The 10,111-nt window shown below is 38.5% G+C and overlaps 1 long non-coding RNA gene across 1 annotated transcript in view; it reads right to left on the bottom strand.

The window, feature by feature from the left end:
- Positions 1-9,770, bottom strand: part of LOC110369091 — a 50,634-nt gene extending 40,864 nt beyond the window's left edge. Inside the window, exons 1-2 of the long non-coding RNA XR_004927959.1 lie at positions 9,570-9,770; positions 8,776-8,844 (exon numbers count right to left, since the gene is read on the bottom strand). This is a non-coding gene — a long non-coding RNA (uncharacterized LOC110369091). The remainder of the gene's footprint in view (positions 1-8,775; positions 8,845-9,569) is intronic.
- Between the last annotated feature and the right edge of the window lie 341 nt (positions 9,771-10,111).

Consider the following 10,111-nt stretch of genomic DNA (forward strand, 5'->3'; position numbering starts at 1 on the left):
TAGACTTTAGTCAGGATTCTAGTAGTAAAATCCCTACATCGGACTTAAACTTGTCTAAAATAATCCTATTAGCAAAAAAGGTATTTGTGGGAAAGTAGGCTACAACGAGAACACACCTTAATGTCTTTAACTGGGATTTTATGTGAAAGACTAACACAAAGCAAAAAGTATAACCAAGAAGGAGCCATTTAACATTTTTAACTAGAAATAAATAAAAATCTGAGATGGTATAGTTCTGTTTGATCAATAAAGGTTTTTTTCAATGTTTCATTCCGGATGTTTTTTGTTTTGTTTGTTTGTGAGTTATTCATGGCGTCAGACTAGTGCCATCTGATGTCAGCTCGGGGTCAGGGTTTCAATCCGGAAATTGAAAATACCTTTAAAAAAAATAGAGAAAAACAAAATCTCCAGCTCCATTAAAAAGTTGAATTTGAGTTGGAAAACAAAATCTGAAAGTGAAAAGATCACATATATCTTTTAAAAGTGCTAAACAGTATTGTTACTCAACTGCATTTGAAGGCAAACTCAAACATTATGCTTTGCTGCTTTTTTATATATACACATTTTTGCAGTTTCAGGGTTCAAGAACAAACGTTGACGTTATGTTTCAACATTTTTCTACAGAGTTCAGTTACAGTGCATCAGAGCCTGCTGTGCCAAAGTTTGCTTTAACGTTTTTATATTTTGTCATTCAATAAACTCAAACTTCCAATAGTCATTCTGATAATTTAATACTCTGTAGGACTGTCTTTTACTTCAGTGGCGACTGAATCTTTTGGGGTACTTTTACCAGCTGGGTACGGACATTTTTATCCGTTCATTTTTTATTTAAATTTTTTTGTTGAAGCTGAAGTTCTGTCAGCTAGGATGGAGAGCGCCAACGTGAGTTTAGGTCATGCCAAATTAAGTTTAGATAGAGGCCATGTTAACACATGAAAATGCTTTGATCCAAACCATCCCACTGCAGCTCTGATTTTAGGTTTAGGGCCGTTTTCCTGCTGGAAGGTAAACCTCCACCCCTGTCTCAGGTCTGGTATGTTACGTTCAGGTTGTTGTTGCTACACCTAGCATTTTTCACTCAGGCCAAAATGCTAAATTTCAGTGTCATCAGAACAAAGCGACTTCTTTCCTGCGTTAGTGTTTCCCCAATCACATGCCCACAAGTTACTTGCAAAGTGCATGACCAACACATGATCTGTCAAGAGATTCTCCCACCTAAGCTAAAAGTCCCTGCAGCTCCTCCAGAGTTACCATGGGCTTCTTAGCTGCGCCTGAATAATGCTGTCCTTGCTCTCTGGGCCTCGAAACTGGATGAGTAACCATGTTTTGGTTCCATTAGCAAGAGACGCAATAGATTTTATTTAGGGGCATCAGAGTAAAGAGGAGCACACAAGAAATTGTGAAAATCTTGCATAATCACTGAATTTTTTCACATTTTTTAAATTCCTTCAAATTTTTTGAAAATTTTCAAATTCCTTCAAATTTTTTGAAAATGTTCAAATTCCTTCAAATTTTTTGAAAATGTTCAAATTCCTTCAAATTTTTTGAAAATGTTCAAATTCCTTTAAATTTTTTGAAAATTTTCAAATTCCTTTAAGTTTTTTGAAAATTTTCAAATTCCTTCAAATTTTTTGAAAATTTTCAAATTCCTTCAAATTTTTTGAAAATTTTCAAATTCCTTAAATTTTTTTTTGAACAGTTTCAAATTCTCCAAACTTCTTCAAATTTTTTAAATTCTTCGATTTTTTCAAATTCTTCAAATTTTTCTAATTCTTCAAATCCCTTCAAATTCTTAATTTTTTTTCCAAATTCTTCAAATTGGATTTCAATGTTTTCTGCATCTTCTGCTCAATCATTCTGCAGATTAGCATTCTCACTCGCTGTTACGCAGGAACAGCTTTTTCTAGTTCCTCTTACAATTCCCAGTGTGGCACCACTTTGTGTTGGTGAATCCTGGTAAATGTAATCTTTGAGGATGGACTAGGACTGAGTTTGCACATGTTGATGCGTCTTTTGCAGCCTGGCTAAATAAACGGGAAAATAATCCCCTTTTAGAAGCACAACACCAGACTAACAACATGACATCTTCTCATTTTTGTCTGTACGTAAGAGTTGAGTGGTCAAGAGGTGACATGAACCTGATGCGGGTCAACATCTGCGTCATTAGAGCCATCCACCTGGACTGAAGGGCTGTTCAGCGCAGCTTTGAGCACCAGATGATTAGAAATCACCGGGATAATGGGGCAGGTGCAGAGCGGCTCCTGTCCTTCAGATCTGCTGCTCCCAGTTCCATACATCAGCAGCAGGAGGGCAAAAAAATAAAAAAAACACAATGTCTGACAGCAGATTCAAAGCAGGTCTAAGACTGTAGGTTTGGGGCTCAGCAGCAGCTAATTGTCCTGTTATTATAGGCTAATAGAGCTATAGGCAGGGTAAAAAAAAAAAAAGATAATTTAGAGATTTCTGAAGGAAAATAATCGTCAGTCTTAAAGAAAATGACAACGGCAGACAAATCCCCCATTCGCTCCAACTAAAAGGATGAAAAAGCATCTTCTCTATTTAATGACAACAAAATTCATTGTTGTCGACACACCTCGTCAACACCCCGCCGTTACCTTGACGGCAGGCTCCATCAATCAAACTCTTCTGCGCATACCTGCCTCGCATCCATCATTTACTGATAACTCCACACCCTCACCCTGTGCGTACGGAGCTGTGCTGGAAGTACTGGTCAGAGCACAGAATAAGGTTACTGATCTCAGACACACCAGACAGTGGTGCATGTTTCGTTCAGCTTTTCCCTCTTAATTATGACTCAAACTAGATATTAGGATACGAAAGAAAAATTTTCCTCCCCTCACAGACACTAATCCAGACTAAATGGTTCCCTTTATAACTGGATATTCAAATTTGTTAAATGTGTTAAATGGCAGAATAATGAGATTTTAAGAAGAAATTTTTATTACTTTTTTAAAATTCAGAATTTCTGCACCTCTAAAAAAGAAAAACAGGTGCTCAAAAATGAAGCCATTACTGCAATAGCAGCATAAAAAGGCAGTTTATGGTTTGCAAATGATTCTCAAATGTATCATATTAAAAGTAGTATTAATTGCAACAACTCGCCACAACTTTCTCAGACGGAAATTATTAGCATCTATATCAGAACTGGCAAATTTCCAAACAGGTAATTCAGCCATAGCTAATGGCTTTAGCCGTTTGCCGCTCTCTTTCTCCATCTGAGGTCACCTGATCTGCTCCCTCCTCCATCGCCTCTCAGTTCGCTAGCACACACCTTCCCGATGCTCAGCTCCTCCCGCTCGCATTTCAAGGCAGATTTATACAGATTCAGCGGAAGCAATGAGGTGAACAAAATGCAGCCCCACTCCAAATGTGTTTTATCCTACGGAGAAGTGGAAGTAAATAAAATGTGTGCCATGTCTTGTTTTAAATAGCTCCTTAGTGGGGGTCAATAATATGTGCTTTATGAGGCATCTTTTTGTTCAGTGATTGATCTTTTTTCCAACAGTGAATGATTGAAAACTAAGCAACTTATGTGTGTAATTTTTAACTTTCTTCCTAGGAGACATTTTTAGCCAAGGTGGTGCTGAGGGGCGGGCCGTACCGCTGATTAAAGGTGAATGAGGAGGCGGCATGCAGGAAAACCGAACACGGGCAGAAGCTGGTCCTCCTGCGCTTGAAAAACAGCCATCCATCAAAATCTGCAGTGCTGGATGTTAAGACATAAATCGTGGTAATTAAAAATTAAATGAAAAGAAAAGGAGAGAAATACCTTTGTACCTACTTTATATTCAAAACCGGATGACGGATTTCTCAGAGGAGATTGTTCGAACGTTGAATATTTTAATACTCATTGCATTTCTGATGGCGCCATGCATGATGGGAGATGAAACAGATGACATATGGCAAAGGTCAAAACTTTCTGCAGGGAGCAGGAGAGCTGATTTGATTCTCAGAGTTACACAAGTGTTTTGTCCAAATTACCATGAAGAAATGTCTGAGGGGGGAAAAAATTGTTTTTGGGGAAAAATAACACCCCTACAAGGGCTTATTTAGAAATACTGGAATGTTTTTGGTTTGTTTTTGTGATGATTGTTTTGGAGGAGGCTAGATCTATTTTGTTTTAATTAACCTCAGACTTAAGAGAAATCATTTTCTCAGAATAAGCTTTCCACTTCTAAAAAGAAAGGGCCTAATTCAACATGCAGCTTCAAAAGCTTCTACAAAATTACCACCATGGTTGGCTTGAACACAGCTCTGCAAAGACATATCCTCTCCAAAAGCAGAAAAAAAACAGAGCAGCCATGGCCAGAAGTTTTTAGACCAGCAGAAATCTGGCTTTTCACAAAATGTACTGCTACAATTTCTAATAGGTACTTTGCTCTGAGTCCAGGCTGCTGTGAGGATGGATCAAATGGAGAGTAATTAAAATAAAACAACAAGTCATTTGCTAGTTTTGTGTTAGCCTGGCAACGTAATGTCCAACTAGTATATTTCTTTAATGAGCTCAGTGGAAGAGTTATAACAAGGACAGAGCAGCTGCCATTTTAACTAAATCAGATGAAGAGAATAGTTGCTCTAAAAGAGGCTAGCACTAGATCCTTGTCAACCATGGTTACCTCCAAGGAGACATGAGCTGTCATTGCTTTGCATCCGGAGGTCTCCACCGCTAACAATATTAATGCTGACATAATCGCAGCCAAAGCAGCTTATTACCAAAACTTCAGAAACCTGCAGACAAGAGGTTTTGAAAGCTTCTGAGTGCCTAAGAAAATGTCAGCAGTCTCTCCTAAGGAGGATTCAACCAAGAAATTATGTTGTTTTTTTTTTAAAGTTTTGGGTGCTGCTGTGGAGTGGAGACGGGCAGATAGGAAGCCCCCCTCACTCCTAGAAAAATATCCAGGTAAGACAGAAGTACAGGTAGGTAGGTACAGAAGGTACCAGGATTGGATTGCAGAGGACTGGCTTAAAGTGATTTTGTTTATTAAAGTCCACCTTTAGACTATTGGATATTTGAAAAAAAGAAAAAAAAGAAAAAGTTTAACCTTACCATGAGTAGCCCATCGTGGCCAAAACGCACTGGACAAGAAATAATAGTTACTAAAGGCCCTGAAATGTATGATTACTAAATTTAAGTATACCCTAGACCAGAAAGAAAGGTCTAACACAAAATCAGTAAACTTCAGGAAAAACTATTTGTCCGTCTCGAAAGGTTTAAACAGCTGTAAATAAAAGTTGTTATTTTTTGCAATGTTAAGCCATATTACGTTATATTAATGCTGATAAACCACTTTGTCTCAATCAATAGCAATCTGAACGATGAAGCTCTGCTTAAAAATTAATTAAAGGAAGGCAATTTTTAAACACTTATCACAAATAATATTAATTTGGAATCAAAATTAAAGAACAATCAATCAATTCGAGCTTTTAACTAAAACCAAGATTCCGTTCTTATTAATAATCATTTTGTATTTAAAACTAATTTCTGAAGAACTAAAGCCAATATTTCAGATGGACAATGACATGACGTCACACCGCAGCTCTCTATGTTGTTCTCCTGTCTCTTGTTTACGTAGCCGGGCCGGCCGTGCGTGTACGTGAACAGCTGCCACTCAGGGCTCAGCCCCTCCCTGCCCCAAAATGCCCCCCGCGGCAGAGCGTTGGAGCAACATGGCGGAGAGCACCCCCAGCAGATCAAAATGTTCTCTTGCTAACAGCACTATCAAGTTATGAGCTATTTCTTCACTAGAAATGTTCCTCCAAAAAGGTGAGGCTTTTTTGCTGTGTTTTTCTTTTTCTTTTCAGATATGCACATAGAAGGTGAAGCAAGAAGGGAAAGGAGGGGCTGGGGGGGGCAGCTGGTGTGGAGGTAAAGAGAGGTGTACATCTTGTTCTGGTCTACAGACAGTGCTCAAGCACCACCTAGTGGGGAAATGTTGCTTATTGCTCCTTTAAGTGTAACTTTAAAAGACTATTTCAAACAAAAGAGCCAAAACAAGCAGCACAATACAAGTACCCAGAGGATGCACGCTTAGATCTTAAACTTGAACATTAAAGTTTTGAAGTTAAATATACATTTTCTCTTTTCTATAAATGCCCTTACAGTTGCCCGACATTTAAAATGAGTTTTCATCTATTTGCCGCAGATGCTTTTTCTCTTCTCCCATGTACGCGCACAACACTGGTGTCACTTCAACTTGTTGCCAGAGAGGGCAGACATCTGCTAAAATCCTGGAACTTATGCCACGCTCCTTTTAGCAGTGTGGGCAATAGGCTGATGCAGGATTAGCAGATTCCTCTTTTACTCCAGGATATACAGCATTACATTAAGAAACCCTTAAAGGGACGGTGTGTAACTAATTTGGCTTTTAATTAGCAAAAATCAAGTATTGCTTTTAGAAATACATATTCTGGCAAAGTGTGATAACCTCACATCAAAAATGAAAGCTCATTTTTCATCGTCTCATAATTTAGAATTAGTAGTTTATAAACACATAGGTGTGGGTGCAGCCACTGGGAAGTGTCATGTTGCAACGCTATTACAAATTTCAGTTGCCGAAAGGGGACAAACTTGTCAGCCGTACGAGTATTCCCCCCCATCTGTCTCCTATGATGACGTGCTGTTTGGTGGAGGAAGAGCATAAACAAGCAAAGAGGACCGTAGATCATTCTATTTGCCATTTTCTGTTGAAATGGAGGACTACCGATACTTTTTGCCTAGCGAGAAGGAAAACAGTGAAGTTTATTTTGGCTTTATGTTAGAAACAGGGTAGTGTAGAGCAGCAACTACTCTGTCCTCACGGCAGAGAAGGACTCGTTTGTTCGTTTCTCTCTCATGGAGGGGCGGAGGGATGTCTGCACTGTCTGTAGTGCAACAGCAGCAGCAGCAGGTCTCTTTACTGGTGTTAATGGTCGCTTATATTAGTGCCCAAATAAGTGACTGCACGCATAGAAATGAGCCCAAAAAAACTGCAACTCATGGAATTTACTATCAACTTTAGTAAAAATCAAGCGGACTTGGCAACTGTGCCAAAAACTTTTTTCCACGATGACCGTAGCTATTAGCTCTTAGCAGTAGCTTGGTATCAAATACACTGAGGACATATTTACATTGTCACATTAATAACACTCCACGGCTTATGTAGTAGTTGTTACATGGTTAACGGCGAGATTGTTTATAATTCGTTTAGCGAACCACTTGATGGTGCACAAGTGTAAAAATCTTACACACTGTGGCTTTAAGATATCAAAGTAATATGTAAAACTGTACCTCTCCAATCTAATTATCTAAAGGGTTTTAAATTTATTTCAAGGTAACATTTACTTTCTTGTTTTCGAGAAAAAAATTGCCATAGTAAACTGACTGGTATAAAATAGTATGTTAGCACTAGAGAGCTAATGACTGATGAGGTCCAGGGACATGTGTTTGGTGGATTTTTGTACAATCCTTACTCACAAACTGCTTGTCTGCTGAACACATTAAGGACTCTGTGCATCATGACAAGAAATGGTAATTATTATTATTATTATTAGAAAAAGGACAAACTGGCATTAAAATACAATCTCATTTCTGTCAAACTTATTTTTAGCATTTTCAGATTGAATCAAAACAATGAGAACCAACTGTGTTTTCAACAAACTTCTTGCAATTCAGCACCAAATGTCACAAATTTAAATCCTCTATAACAACACCATGCCACTACCTGAGTAGATGCATCTTTTTTAGCTTGGATAAATACAAAGGTCAGTTTTCTACTGAAAATGCTCATATTAAAGCACTGGCCTGAAAGTGAAAGAGCAAGGAAATACCTTCAAAGTCCCTAATATAGCTTAATGAACTTTTCTACCACACAGATTTAAAACTACAACAAAGTCTGGCTCCTGAGGACCTCTACTGTTTATGACTGTGGCTCAAAGGAGCAAAGCTCAGGCAAACATAAGCCAGGTTCCAAACAAATAAAGCCCGGGGAGCCGAAGTCACACGCAAACAAAACACTGCAGAGGGGATCTGAAGAACTATGAAATCCTGGTGGCATATGTATAATATATACAAATATATGTAAACACACGTGCGCGCGCGCAGTGGGAGACGATACAGTTGGGACGATTAGGAAAACTGAGCAGATGGGAAAACTGGAAGCTTTATGCAGGAATAACTGAGAACATCTAAAGACTGGCAGAAACTACAAGGAACCTCTCAGAAAGAGCAACAAATGCTGGCAGAATCACATTGTGTCAAAGATGAAATAATAAAAAAAAACTTGGCAACACAACAGCTTAAAGTTGATTTCTTAGATGTTGCAGCTTTGTCCAGAAGCTTTTGTGGCTGCTATTTAAGAAGCAAATATGTTTAAGAGCCATGAAAGTCATTTAAAATCAAACATTAGTTATGACCAGTGTTTTGTCTAGTTTCTAAGTAACTTCAAAATAAAAAAAAAGCTTTTGCAGCAATGGCTCTAGTATAAACAGTAAGGGAGGACCATATTTGGATTATTCAGTATCTACACCAGCAGTCATGGATTATAGCATTAGAGCATGGAGTCAACAGCCAGACCATACTGTAGAAGCAAATATAAAGCAGACTCGTTCTGGTGAGTTGTTAGGAGTGTGATAAAACCCAGAACAACAACTATGGACAGAACCAAAGCAGAAATCATATTTATCTTAATACCGACAGAATTGCAGAGTTTCAAATTACAGCATCAGTCAGGATCGGTCATTTGAGACAACAGTAAATTAGAGGCAGACATAACTCACCACAGGCATCTTTTAATCCGTCCATCGGAAGCTGGTTTGGTAACATGTTTCCTGACTTCTTCTTCCTCACTAGGAAAAGATGTAAAAAAAAAAAAAAAAAAAAAAAAAAAAAAAAACATGTATAACTCTTCCTTTTGTCAACTAACTTAATCTGGGGACTTAACCATCTCTTTTCCTGGGTGAGCATCGTGTTTTGCAAAGTTCAGAGTACAGCAAACAGACAAGCATCGCTGCTTTGCACCTTTCAACTGTCTTGTGCTCACAATTTTACACATTCCTCAGCTTTTCTTGTTCACATGAATCAATCATGAGCTACAACTATAAACACACCCTGACCATAAAAAGCTTAAAAATTATACGTTTCATTTATAATTAGAGTTGGCTTATTTCAAAACCCATCAATACAAGAGGGAAAACTTCTACTTTGAATATGTCACTTGTGCTTGACCTGCCTGATGCGTTGGCAAACAAGGAAACTGCTTCCATCAGACTGCTATCCATAATAAATGTGATCCATAATTGCAGTTCCTGTCTGCTCTAACAACGCTGGAGCCTGAGGCGGTTTAGCCTGTGGACCAGTTTGCTTTCAGTGGTTTTGAGATGTGAGGGATCTGCGGGATACTAGATTAGCTGAAATGTCATTTTCTGTCAAATTAATTCAGAATGTTTGGAGTTGGCAAAGGCAGATTGAGCTCGCTATCAAGCTGATCATTACGGTTAATTGTGTGTATGGGGCATAAATACAACACTACTGGTAATAGTAGGCAGAGAAAACAATGGTATGGTTAGCATACCTCCCATTCCACTGAGTATTCTTCATCATGGAAGCATCTGCTCCTCTGGTTGACCCAACGGCTCCATCCAGTCTGAGGTTTTCAGGCCAGTTTTTATTAAAACAGGTAGGTATTCATATTAACAACCTTTTACTTGTTTCACTGAAGTGTTTTACTTTCTTTTCTCTAATATCTCTCCAGGACATTCCTCCTTGACTCTGTGCAGCAGTACACAAACTCCACAGGTGGAGCTCATCAGCTCAATCCAGACGGCAACCACACCTCTCCAGATGGTGCATTCACTGCTTCAGGACGTTTGAGCACCGCCTATAAGCGCTAACCGTAGCACACATTGGTAATTTATTTGTATTTATGCTACATAAATAAAACCCTGCAGCTGATATTGTAGTTTTTTTTATGAAATGCATATGGTTCACATTCTCTATATATTTCTAAAAAACGAATTTGTTTGTTGAACAGTATGCAAATGTGTCTCATTTGGTTTCTGCATGACGGGCACAGAAGGGTTCATCCATCCTGTACGCTTAAGACTGAGGACTTCC

Source organism: Fundulus heteroclitus, chromosome 24, assembly GCF_011125445.2.
Source record: "Fundulus heteroclitus isolate FHET01 chromosome 24, MU-UCD_Fhet_4.1, whole genome shotgun sequence".
NCBI classification, from domain to species: domain Eukaryota; kingdom Metazoa; phylum Chordata; class Actinopteri; order Cyprinodontiformes; family Fundulidae; genus Fundulus; species Fundulus heteroclitus.